Source organism: Somniosus microcephalus, chromosome 4 (assembly GCF_052327205.1).
Source record: "Somniosus microcephalus isolate GS21.2 chromosome 4, FLI_Smic_1.0, whole genome shotgun sequence".
NCBI classification, from domain to species: Eukaryota; Metazoa; Chordata; class Chondrichthyes; order Squaliformes; family Somniosidae; genus Somniosus; species Somniosus microcephalus.
In genome coordinates, this window is record NC_140990.1 from 33576162 (window position 1) to 33590124 (window position 13963).

At 48.1% G+C, this 13963-nt stretch overlaps 1 pseudogene; it reads left to right on the forward strand.

The window, feature by feature from the left end:
- Positions 1-438: 438 nt before the first annotated feature.
- Positions 439-13963, forward strand: part of LOC147118581 (uncharacterized) — a 48246-nt pseudogene continuing 34721 nt past the window's right edge.

The window sequence follows — 13963 nt, forward strand, 5'->3', positions numbered from 1 at the left end:
TGTGGAAAGGGATTTGTTTGTTCATCCCACCTGCAAACACACCAGCGAGTTCACACTGGGGAGAGACCGTTCACCTGCTCCGTGTGTGGGAAGGGATTCACTGTGTCATCCAACCTGCTGGTACATCAGCGAGTTCACACTGGGGAGATACCATTTCAATGTTCTGACTGTGGGAAGAGCTTTAAAAGCCCCCGGGAGCTGAAGGGACACCAGCGAGCTCACACCGATGAGAGACCATTTCAATGTTCTGACTGTGGGAAGAGCTTTAAAAGCCCCCGGGAGCTGAAGCGACACCAGCTTGTTCACACTGATGAGAGACCATTTCCGTGCCCTAACTGTGGGAAGAGCTTTAAAAGCCCCGGGGAACTGAAGCAACACCAGCGAGCTCACACTGATGAGAGGCCGTTTAACTGTCCTGACTGTGGGAAGAGCTTTTAAAGTTCCGGGGATCTGAAGGGACACCAGCGAGTTCACATTAACGAGAGACCCTTTAAATGTTCTGAGTGTGGGAAGAGCTTTAAAATCTCCCGGGAGCTCAAGCAACATCAGCGCCTCCACACTGGGGAGAGGCCGTTCATCTGCTCTGAATGTGGGAAGGGATTCACTGAATCATCCACCTTGCTGAGACACCAGCTTGTTCACACTGACGAGAGGCCCTTTAAATGTTCTGACTGTGGGAAGAGCTTTAAAAGCTCCGGGGAGCTGAAGGGACACCAGCGAGTTCACACTGGGAGGAGACTCTTTAAATGTTCTGAGTGTGGGAAGAGTTTTAAAAGCCCCCGGGAGCTCAAGCAACACCAACACCTACACACTGGGGAGAGGCTGTTCACCTGCTCTGTGTGTGGGAAGGGATTCACTCAGTCATCCCACCTGCTGGCACATCAGCGAGTTCACAATGACGAGAGACCCTTTAAATGTTCTGACTGTGGGAAGAGCTTTAAAAGCCCCTGGGAACTGAAGGAACACCAGCGAGTTCACACTGACAAGAGACCCTTTCAATGTTCTGACTGTGGGAAGAGCTTTAAAAGCTCTAACATCCTTAAGAGACACCAGCGACTTCACACTGATCATAGAATCTAACAGCACAGAAGGAGGTGATTCGGCCCATCGTGTCTGTGCCGGCTCTTTGAAAGAGCTGTCCAATTCAGTCCCAGAACTCTGCAAACTAGTCCTCTTCAAGTACATGTCCAATTACTGTTTGAAAGTTCCTGTGGAACTTGATTCCAGCATCCTTTCAGATGGTGCGTTCCAGATCTTAACAACCCTCTGTGTGAAAACAATTCTCCTCATTCCCCTCTAGATCTTTTAGCAACTATTTTAAATCTGTGACCTTTGGTTACCGACCCACTTGCCAGAGTGAACAGTTTCTCCCTACTTGGGAGCAGCGAGGCGAGGTGAGGCGGAGCCCGGCTTAAAAACCGGCTCCACCAACGAGGCCCGACCACAGGGAGCAGCGAGGCGAGGTGAGGCGGAGCCCGGCTTAAAAACCGGCTCCACCAACGAGGCCCGACCACAGGGAGCAGCGAGGCGAGGTGAGGCGGAGCCCGGCTTAAAAACCGGCTCCACCAACGAGGCCCGACCACAGGGAGCAGCGAGGCGAGGTGAGGCGGAGCCCGGCTTAAAAACCGGCTCCACCAACGAGGCCCGACCACAGGGAGCAGCGAGGCTTACCAAATCAACAGCAGAGGAGAGAGGTAAAAAGTAATCAGAGTGTGAAGTCACCAGGGAGCAGGTAAGTGATTGGTTGGTGAGTATTTCTCTCTTTTCAATACAAGCTTGACTTCTGTGGTGTTAAATTTCTAGGGTCTCTGGTGTAGTGGGGACAGTTGGTAAATAAAGCGCCCTAGAGTATACCTGTAACTGGGGTATTGAATAAATTTTTAAATTAATTAAAGGAGTAAGTCATGGCAGGAGAGCTCAGACCCGTGTTCTGCTCCTTTTGCTCCATGTGGGAAATCAGGGATGCTGCCAGTGTCGCTGACGACCATGTGTGCGGGAAATGCATCCAGCTGCAGCTACTTGTAGACCGCATTGCGGCGCTCGAGCTGCGGGTGGATGAATTTTGGAGCATGCGCGATGCTGAGAGGGTCGTGGATAGCGCGTTTAGCGAGTTGTTCACGCCTCAGGGGGTGACCATCAGGCGGAGCAACAGAGGCAGGCAGGAAGTGCAGGGAACCCCTGCGGACATCCCCCTTTCAAACAAGTATACCAAGTTGGATACTGTTGAGGGGGATGACTCACCAGGGGAAGGCAGCAGCAGCCAGCTTCCTGGCACCAGGGATGCTTCTGCTGCTCAGAAAGGGAGGAAAAAGAGTGGGAGAGCAATAGTGGTAGGGGATTCTATCGTAAGGGGAACAGATAGGCACTTCTGTGGCCGCAAACGTGACTCCAGGATGGTTTGTTGTCTCCCTGGGGCCAGGGTCTGGGATGTCACTGAGCGGCTACAGGGCATTCTTAAGGGGGAGGGGGAGCAGGCAGAGGTCGTGGTCCACATTGGGACCAACGACATAGGAAGGAAGGGGGATGAGGTCCTGCATCAAGAATTTAGGGAGCTAGGTAACAGATTAAAGAGCAGGACCTCAAAGGTTGTAATCTCTGGATTACTCCCAGTGCCACATGCTAGTAAGTATAGGAATGGGAGGATAGAGCAGATGAATGCGTGGCTAAAGAGTTGGTGTAGGGGGGAGGGTTTTACTTTCCTGGATCACTGGGCCTGCTTCTGGGAAAGGTGGGACTTGTACAAGTCGGACGGGTTGCACCTGAACCAGAGCGGGACAAATATTCTTGCGGGGAGGTTTGCTAGCACTGTTGGGGGGGGTTTAAACTAACTTGGCAGGGGGATGGGATACAGAGGGGAGCTGAAATAGGGGGTGATGTGCTGCCAATTATAGAGAATAAAACAAGTCAGCTTGGTAGACAGGGCAAATATATAAGGGCAAGGCTGGATGGCATCTATTTTAATGCAAGGAATCTTGCAAATAAGGTGGATGAACTGAAGGTGTTGATAAACACATGGGAGTATGATATTGTTGCTATCACGGAGACATGGTTGAGGGAGGGGCAAGACTGGCAGCTCAATATTCCGGGGTACAGAATCTTCAGGCAAGACAGAGGGGGAGGTATAAGAGGAGGGGGTGCCGCAATATTAATTAAGGAGTCAATTACTGCAGTAAGGAGGGATGATATATTAGCAGGGTCCTCTAATGAGGCCATATGGGTGGAGCTTAAAAACAAAAAGGGGGCAAGCACTTTGCTGGGAGTGTACTATAGGCCTCCAAACAGTCAGGGGGAGATAGAGGAACAGATATGTAGGCAAATCTCAGAGAAATGTGCAAATAATAGGGTAATAATAATGGGGGATTTCAACTTCCCCAATATTAACTGGGATAGTCAGAGTGTGAAAGGCTCAGAGGGTGTAGAATTCTTAAAGTGCATCCAGGAGAGCTTTTTGAGCCAGCATGTAGAAAGTCCTACAAGAGAGGGGGTGGTACTGGACCTAATTCTAGGGAATGTGGCTGGCCAAGTGGAAAAAGTGCTAGTAGGTGAGCACTTTGGTGATAGTGACCATAATATGGTAAGATTTAAGGTGGTCATGGAAAAGGACAGGGATGGGCCGGAAATAAAGGTTCTAAATTGGGGGAAGGCCGATTTTAATAGGATAAGGCAGGATCTGGCCAAAATGGACTGGGATCAGCTACTTGTAGGAAAATCCGCATCGGAGCAATGGGAGGCTTTCAGAAGGGAGATTGAGATCATACAATGGCAACATGTTCCCGTAAAGGTCAAGAGTGGTTCCAAAAACCACAGGGAACCTTGGATGTCAGGGGATATACGAGAATGGATTAGGAAAAAAAGGAGGGCTTTTGGTAGATACAAAAGGCTGAAGACGGAGGAAGCCCTAGAGGAGTACAAAAAGTGCAGGGGGATACTTAAAAAAGAAATTAGGAGATCAAGGAGGGGCCATGAAATAACACTGGCGAGCAAAATAAAGGAAAATCCGAAGATGTTTTATAAGTATATTAAGGGTAAGAGGATCAGTAGGGAAAAAATAGGGCCCATTAGGGACAAAAGTGGCAATCTGTGTGTGGAGCCGGAAGATGTAGGAGGGGTTCTAAATGAATTTTTTGCATCTGTTTTCACTATGGAGAAGGACGATGTAGACATAGAAATAGGGCGGGGGGACTGTGATATGCTCGAACATATTAACATCGAGAGGGAGGAGGTATTGGCGGTTTTAGCTGGCCTAAAAATGGGTAAATCCCCAGGCCCGGATGAAATGTATCCCAGGCTGCTGTGTGAGGCAAAGGAAGAGATTGCGGGGGCTCTAACACATATATTCAGGACCTCTCTGGCCACAGGGGATGTGCCAGAGGACTGGAGAACCGCTAATGTAGTACCATTATTCAAGAAGGGTAGTCGGGAAAAACCGGGGAACTACAGGCCAGTGAGCCTAACATCAGTGGTAGGAAAATTATTGGAAAAAATTCTGAGGGACAAAATTTGTCTCCACTTGGAGAGGCAAGGATTAATCAGGGATAGTCAACATGGCTTTGTCAAGGGAAGATCATGTCTGACTAATTTGATTGAATTTTTTGAGGGGGTGACTAGGTGTGTGGATGAGGGTAACGCAGTGGATGTGGTATACATGGATTTCAGTAAGGCCTTCGATAAAGTCCCGCACAGGAGACTGGTCAAGAAGGTAAGAGCCCATGGAATCCAGGGTGCCTTGGCACATTGGATACAAAACTGGCTTAGTGGCAGAAGGCAGAGGGTGATGGTCGAAGGTTGTTTTTGTGACTGGAAGCCTGTGGCCAGTGGGGTACCACAGGGATCGGTGCTGGGTCCCTTGCTGTTTGTGGTCTACATTAATGACTTGGATATGAATATAAAAGGTATGATCAGTAAGTTCGCGGATGATACAAAAATTGGTAGGGTGGTGAATAGCGAGGAGGGTAGCCTCAGTCTGCAGGACGATATAGATGGGTTGGTCAGATGGGCGGAACAGTGGCAAATAGAATTTAACCCGGAAAAGTGCGAGGTGGTGCACTTTGGGGGGACTAACAAGGCAAGGGAATACACAATGAATGGAAAGACCCTAGGCAAGACGGAGGGTCAGAGGGATCTGGGTGTGCAAGTACACAGATCCCTGAAGGCGGCGGAACAGGTGGATGAGGTGGTAAAAAAGGCATATGGGATACTTGCCTTCATTAGCCGAGGCATTGAATATAAGAGCAAGGAGGTTATGATGGAGCTGTATAAAACACTGGTTAGGCCACAGCTGGAATACTGCGTGCAGTTCTGGTCGCCACACTACAGGAAGGATGTGATCGCGTTAGAGAGGGTGCAGAGGAGGTTCACCAGGATGTTACCAGGGCTGGAGCGCTTCAGCTATGAAGAGAGACTGGGCAGATTGGGTTTGTTTTCCTTGGAGCAGAGGAGGCTGAGGGGGGACATGATTGAGGTGTACAAAATTATGAGGGGCATAGATAGGATGGATGCTGAGGAGCTTTTTCCCTTAGTAGAGGGGTCAATAACTAGGGGGCATAGATTCAAGGTAAAGGGCGGGAGGTTTAGACTGGATTTGAGAAAGAACTTTTTCACCCAGAGGGTGGTTGGAGTCTGGAACTCACTGCCTGAAAGGGTTGTGGAGGCAGAAACCCTCACAACATTTAAGAAGCATTTGGATGAGCACTTGAAATGCCATAGCATACAAGGCTACGGGCCAAATGCTGGAATATGGGATTAGATTAGACAGGGCTTGATGGCCGGCGCGGACACGATGGGCCGAAGGGCCTCTATCCGTGCTGTATTACTCTATGACTCTATGACTCTACTTGCTCGATGAAAACTCCTCATCAATTTGAACACCTCTATTAGGTCTCCTCTTAACCTTCTCTGCTCTAAGGGGAACAATCCCAACTTCTCCAATCTCTCCACATAACTGAAGTCCCTCATCCATGGTACCATCCTGGTCAACCTCCACTGTACCCTCTCCAAGGCCTTGACATCCTTCCAAAAGTGTGGTGCCCAGAACTGTACACAAGACTCCAGCTGAGGCCAAAACCCTGCAGCTGTACAAAACCCTGGTTAGACCACACCTGGAGTACTGTGAGCAGTTCTGGGCACCACACCTTAGGAAGGATATATTGGCCTTGGAGGGAGTGCAGCGTAGGTTTACCAGAATGATACCCGGACTTCAAGGGTTAAGTTACGGGGCGAGATTACACAAATTAGGGTTATATTCCCTGGAATTTAGAAGGTTAAGGTGTGATCTGATCGATGTTTTCAGAATATTAAGGGGAACAGATAGGGTAGATAGAGAGAAACTATTTCCGCTGGTTGGGGATTCTAGGACTGGGGACATCGTCTAAAAATTAGAGCCAGACCTTTCAGGAGTGAAATTAGGAAACACTTCTACACACAAAGGGTGGTAGAAGTTTGGAACTCTCTTCCGCAAACGGCAATTGATGCGAGATCAATTGTTAATTTTAAATCTGAGATTGATCGGTTTTTGTTACCCAAAGGTATTAAGGGATATGGGCCAAAGGCGGGTGTATGGAGTTAGGTCACAGATCAGCCATGATCTCATTGAATGGCGGAACAGACTCGAGGGGCTGAATGGCCTCCTCCTGTCCTATGTTCCTAACTAGTGATTTGTAAAGGTTTAGTGTAGCTTCCTTGTTTTTGTATTCAATGGCCCTATTTACAAAGCCAAGTATCCCATACGCCTTCTGAACCGCCTCACCAACTTGCCGTGGCACTTTCAAAGATTTGTGAATATGGACCCCCAGGTCCCTCTGCTCTTGCACCCCCTCAAAATAGTCCCATTTAGATTATACGGCCTCTCCCTGTTGTTTCTCCCAAAGTGCATCACTTCACACTTATCCTCATTTAATTTCATCTGTCTTGTGTCTGCTCATTTCACAGTCTGTCTCTGTCCTTCTGAAGTCTGCTACTACTATGTTCACTATTTACTACATTGCCAAGTTTTGTATCATCCGTAAACTTTGAAATTTTACACCTATACCCAAGTCGAGGTCAGTTATATATAACAAGAAAAGCAATGGTCCTAATACCGACCCCTGGGGTACCCACTGCATACTTCCCTCCAGTCAGAAAAACATCCCTCAGCACTGCTCACTGCCTCCTCTCCCTTAGCCAATTATACCCAAATTACCATCAGCCCCTTAATTGCCTCTGCTTCTATTCTGCGAGTAAGTCTCTTATGTGGTACTTTATCAAATGCTTTTTGAAAGTCCATATATACAACATCTACTGCACTACCTTCATCAACCCTCTGTTACTTCATCAAAGAACTCAATCAGGTTAGTCAGACACGATTTACCTTTAACAAATCCATACTGGCTGCCTCTTATTAACCCATGCTTCTCCAAGTGAGAATTAATTTTGCCCTTGACAATGGTCTCTAGTCGTTCACCCACACTGACATTAGACTGATTGGCCTGTAGTTACCAGGTTTATCTCTCCCCTTTTTTAAACAGGGGTGTAACATTTGCAATCCTCCAGTCTTCTGGCACCACTCCCATATATCTGAGGGAGATTGAAAGATTGTGGTCAGAGCTTCTGCTATCTCTACCCTAGCTTCCCTCAGCAATCTAGGATGATCCCTTCTGGACTGGGTGACTTGTTAACTTTGGGTGATGACAACCTATTGAGCACCTCCTTTCTATCTATTTTTATCCAATTTCTCTACTGCCCCCTCCTCTACTGTGACATTAACTTCATCCTCTTCTTTTGTGGAGACAGATGCTAAGTACTCATTCAGTACCTCAGCCACGCCCTCTGCCTCCGTATGATGAGCTCCTATTTGGTCCCTAATCGGCCCCACCATTCCTTTAACTATCCTTTTACTTTTCATACGTTTATAAAAGATTTTTGGGTTCCCTTTTACGTTACCCACTAATCGTTTCTTGTATTCTCTCCCTTGTGGCTCAGTGGGTAGCACACTCGCCTCTGAATCAGAAGGTTGTGGGTTCTAGTCCCACTCCAGGGACTTGAGCACATAAAGCTAGGCTGACACTCCAGTGCAGTGCTGAGGGAATGCTGCACTGTCAGAGGTGCTGTCTTTCTGATGAGACTTTAAACTGAGGTCCCGTCTGCTCTCTCAGGTGGATGTAAAAGATCCCATGGCACTATTTTGAAGAAGAGTAGGGGAATTATCCCCGGTGTCTTGGCCAATATTTATCCCTCAATCAACATAACAAAAACATTGCTGTTTGTGGGAGCTTGCTGAGCGCAAATTGGCTGCTGTGTTTCCCACATTACAACAGTGACTTTGAGATGTCTAGTAGTCGTGAAAGGCGCCATATAAATGCAAGTCTTTTTTTCATATATCCTTTTTCAATTTCCCCCGCACTCTGTATTCTCCTGGTTTTTGACTGTATTCTGTACCTGACATTTGTCGTAAACCTCCTTTTTCTGTTTTATTCTAACCTCTATATCCTTTGTCATCGGGAGCTCGAGCTTTGGACGCCCCATCTTTCCTCCTTATGGGAATATGCTTGGTTTGTACCCGGTGTTAGATTTTGTTTTATAATGTGAAGTGCGTTGGGAGTTTTTTCAACATTATATAAATACAAGTTGTTGTTATTGTCTGAAACTAACAAATTCTCCAGAGGAAAATAACAGTATTTTTACTCCCAAATATTAAATATATTGTTCCACGAAGTTTATCTGCTTTTATTGATGAATTTAAAAAGTCTGTATTAAAACCTGAGCCAGTGTGTTGTGAGACAAAGAGCCTTATGTCCAATAAGGGGAAGAAAGGCCCACAGCCTCCCCTGGCCCCGGAACAAGGGACTGGAGAAACTCGCTGCCCTGCGGATCAGACAATCAGCCGGCGCTAGTCCCACCCCTCGGGCCCCCCGATTGGTTGGAGGACCCGCCGCCGGCTTGCTCCTCCAGCCCCAGCCCGCTCGCTCCCTATTGGTCCGGAGCTCCCGTCAATCACCCGGGCAGTGTGAGCTGAGCATGCGCGGACCTTGGCAGCAGCCGCTGACACATCAGGTGAGAGAGCTCAGGGAGCGGGTTCATGAACCCCGGGGGGACGCGGGCTGCTCACACCCCGAGCTCAGGGAGCGGGTTCATGAACCCTGGGGGGACGCTGGCTGCTCACACCCCGAGCTCAGGGAGCGGGTTCATGAACCCCGGGGGGGCGCGGGTCGCTCACACCCCGAGCTCAGGGAGCGGGTTCATGGACCCCGGGGGGAAGCGGGCTGCTCACACCCCGAGCTCAGGGAGCGGGTTCATGAACCCCGGGGGGACGCGGGCTGCTCACACCCCGAGCTCAGGGAGCGGGTTCATGAACCCTGGGGGGACGCGGGCCGCTCACACCCCGAGCTCAGGGAGCGGGTTCATGAACCCCGGGGGAGGCTGCGAGATTCTCAGCAGCTCAGCTCTGCTCGGTGCTGTGTGAACGGGCTGCTCCACACCCCGGCTGCTCACGGGGAATGCCAGTGCGGAGGGCCCAGTGCAGAAGGCCCAGGGTGGAAGACCCAGAGGAGAGTGTCCTAGGCGGGAGGCCCAGCATGGAGGACCCTAGGCGGGGGGCCTAGGGCAGAGCGGCTGGTTGACAGAAGCGGAGTCGGGAGATGCTGTGGGTGAGCATGCTGCACGGTTTCTAAAGGTGAAGAACGGTCTCCGGCCCGAATGAGTTCCAGCGGCCTCGTCTGTGCTCCGTTTGGTGGCAGCTGTGAGGCTTTGTTTCGGTGACGTGGGCCGGTTTGTGCGCTGCCATTTGGTGGAGGAAAGACAGACTGTTCTTATCTATAGTATGGCGCTTGAGTGGCCATAAGATGGGAAAAGAGAACGTAATAGTGAAAAAGGAAAATAAAAGACAAAACAAGGTATATCGGCAAGGAATAACGAATGTCTTGATGGCTGGGTCCTGTGAGTGATAACAGCAAGAAGAAGGAAATTTCAGTAGTCGTTTTCTTCTTTTACGAGATTTGAGAAAGTGGTCAGCTTCTTTTCTGTGGAAAGGTTGAAGACTGTGGATAAGGATTATGACATTATATGGTTGGATAACATCAAGTGAAGACTAGGAGTTATTAGAGTGCCAATTGGACTGGCGTAGAACTGGTATTCACTTGTTTTGTTGAAGAAGTTTCGGGTTCTGGTTAAAACTTGAAGCTTTAATTGATTTCTGATATGGTTATGGGACTTTGTATATTGTGGTGTTATTTAGTGTTAAAGCCTTCCTTAATCGAACGAACGACCGCTCTAGTGAACGCACGCATGCGGACACAAATAATACACACGCATACACAATGGACCTTACGTTCGATCGATTGAAGGGTCCTCGCTCCCCAGGATGATGGCCGGCATCCTATTGGGTGAGCGTGAGGCCTGCCTGGACGGATGAATGAATGCACGCAGGTAGACAAATGACACGCACGCACGCAGACATGCACAATGGAAGTTACGCTTGAGCGAACGAACGAACGGAGGAATGAATGACTGAATTATTGAGCGATGCCAGTAGGACTGACCTATACGGGAGGACTTTGTATATTGTGGTGTTATTTAGTATTAAAGCCTTCCTCAATGTACGGATGAACGAACGCTCAAGTGAACGCACGCATGTGGACACAAGTAATACGCACACATGCATACACAATGGAACTCACATTCTACCGAATGAAGGGCCCTCGCTCCCCAGGATGAAGGCCGGCATCCTATTGGGTGAGCGTGAGGCCTGCCTGGATGGATGAATGAACGCACGCATGCACGCAGGTAGACAAATAACACACACGCACGCAGACATGCACAACGGAATTTACGCTTGAGCGAACGAACGAATGGAGGAATGAATGACCGAATGATTGAGCGATGCCAGTTGGACTGGCGTATACGGGTTCTATTTTTTTCTTGGTTAATTAAATAGTGGCAGTTTGTACCGTAAACATTATTGATTTACCTGTAAAAATTTATTATTGTATTTATATTGTTGACCATAAAGCTGTTTTTGAGGCTTTATCCTTTTTATTGTGGTCAATGAATGTAATGGATTCACTATGTAATTGGTGAGTTGTATAAGTACTGTTGTACTTGAATGTTAAAAAAAATGGACAACGGGTAATACCAAGCAAAAACAAAGAGTACTTGTGCAATGACAATAAAGTTGATTTATTAAATAGGACTGGTGTAAAATTGTTTTTCACTATGGGTACCTGTACTGTTAATATTATTGGTTTATCTGTAAAATTTACCACTGCATTTATACTGTTAACCCTAAAGCTGTTTTTAAGGCTTTGTTTTATTGCGGCTAATGAATGTTATGGATTTATTATGTAATTGATGAGTTGTAACAAGTACTACCATATTTAAATAAATATGATTAATTAAAAAAAAATGAACCCTGGGGGGACACGGGCTTCACACTCCCCGAGTGCGGCCCCAGGCCCGATTATAAGAGCAGTGAACATTATCCACCCCCACCCGCGGGTTCCCGTTTCGCTCCGGCCCGAATCTCAAAAAAGCGCCAAACTCCGGGACAGACAGGAAGTGAGCCAGGGAGCGTCTGTAAATGGAGGAATGGAGACTGGTCAGGGAGCGTCTGTAAATGGAGGAGAAATGGTGACTGGTCAGGGAGCATCTGTAAATGGAGGAGAAATGGTGACTGGTCAGGGAGCGTCTGTAAATGGAGGAGAAATGGTGACTGGTCAGGGAGCGTCTGTAAATGGAGGAGAAATGGGGACTGGTCAGGGAGCGTCTGTAAATGGAGGAGAAATGGTGACTGGTCAGGGAGTGTCTGTAAATGGAGGAGAAATGGTGACTGGTCAGGGAGCGTCTGTAAATGGAGGAGAAATGGTGACTGGTCAGGGAGCATCTGTAAATGGAGGAGAAATGGTGACTGGTCAGGGAGCGTCTGTAAATGGAGGAGAAATGGTGACTGGTCAGGGAGCGTCTGTAAATGGAGGAGAAATGGGGACTGGTCAGGGAGCGTCTGTAAATGGAGGAGAAATGGTGACTGGTCAGGGAGCGTCTGTAAATGGAGGAGAAATGGTGACTGGTCAGGGAGCGTCTGTAAATGGAGGAGAAATGGTGACTGGTCAGGGAGCATCTGTAAGTGGAGGAGAAATGGTGACTGGTCAGGGAGCGTCTGTAAATGGAGGAGAAATGGTGACTTGTCTGGGAGAAATCATTCAGCATTTTTTGGGGGTTGGTTTGTGTGAACAAATATATCAGTGATTTTAATGAGACTCTTTCTGTGTCCCAGCTCCTGTAAATACTGGCTGTAAAGGGACCGGACTCTCAGGAGGCTCCACACCGCTGGCTGCTCGTGTGTCAGTGATCTCCCATCAGATTAATGTGCTTCTGCTGTGTGTGTGTTTAATAAAGTGCCCGAAGCCCTCACTGTAACACTCTCACATATCCCACCTGCAGTGTAATGTCCGTGCTGTGTGCTTCCTGTCCAATATCCCCCTGATCCCTGGCTCTCCTGTTGCACCAACTCAGTATAATGGGACAAGAAGTGCAGCTCAAGAGATTCCCAAATCAGGGACGGAATGAAAGGTTCAGACATGTGGAATGTTAATCTTACACAATGTGTGAGATGCTGAGCACCCGCCCAACATTTCACCACCACACCTTCTTTCAAATAGTTTCTTCAATTTCTCTTCTGAAGCCATTATTTTATGACAGAGTCCGGGCCCCACAGGGTGCTGGCTTCCAGTCCCTCATGAGTGTAGAACTGAACCCATCAGAGTCAACACCTTCAGGGGGAGGAAGAAAAGTCGATTGAAAGGAAAAATGTTGGAGATGGTGTGATGGGTTTGTATTTCAGCGCAGGGAGGAGGGAGGGTGTGTGGGATGGGGATTTACAGCTTTGGGGAAAAGAGACGAAATAATGTTCCATAGAAACTAGAATTATCTGTTCTGAATTTCTATCCTGTACTCACAGTGATGTCTTTTGTAAACTCCTTTTACAGGGTATTAGAAGGGGAGGGTTTACAGACAGGAAACTCAAACCACTTTGAGTACTGTTGGGGGGGATGGCTTATCAGAGGAAGGCAGCAGCAGCCAACTTCCTGGCACCAGGGGTGGCTCTGCTGCACAGGACGGGAGGAAAAAGAGCGGGAGAGCTATAGTAATAGGGGATTCTATTGTAAGGGGAATAGATAGGTGTTTCTGTAGCCGCAAACGAGACTCCAGGCTGGTGTGTTGCCTCCCTGGTGCAAGGGTCAAGGATGTCTCAGAGCAGCTGCAGAACATTTTGGAAGGGGAGGGTGAACAGCCAGTTGTCATGGTGCATATAGGCACCAACAATATGGGTAAAAAATGGGATGAGATCCTAAAAGCTGAATATAGGGAGTTAGGAGGTAAATTAAAAAATAGGACCTCAAAGGTAGTCATCTCAGGATTGCTACCAGTGCCACGTGCCAGTCAGAGTAGAAATAGAAGGCTATTTCAGATGAATACGTGGCTAGAGGAATGGTGTAGGGGGAGGGATTCAAGTTCCTGGGACATTGGAACCAGTTCTGGGGGAGTTGGGACGGACGGTTTGCACCTGGGCAGGGCCGGGACCGATGTGCTCTGGGGGAGGGTTTAAACTAAAATGGCAGGGGGTTGGGAACCTGAGCAGGGGGACAGAGGAAAGGGAAACAAGGATAAAAGCAAAAGATAGGAAGGGGAAAAACAAAAGTGGCAGTCAGAGAAATCAACGGTTTAAATCAAACATGGCCACAGTAAATAATAATTCTAAAAGGTCAAAGCCTGAAGACTTTGTGTCTTAATGCGAGGAGCATTCGGAATAAGGTGGATGAATTAGCTGCACAAATAGAGGTAAACGAATATGATTTGATTGGGATTACGGAAACATGGCTCCAGGGTGGCCAAGGCTGGGAACTCAACATCCAGGGGTATTCAATATTCAGGAAAGATAGGCAAAAAGGAAAAGGAGGTGGTGTAGCATTGCTGGTTAAAGAAGGGATTAACACAA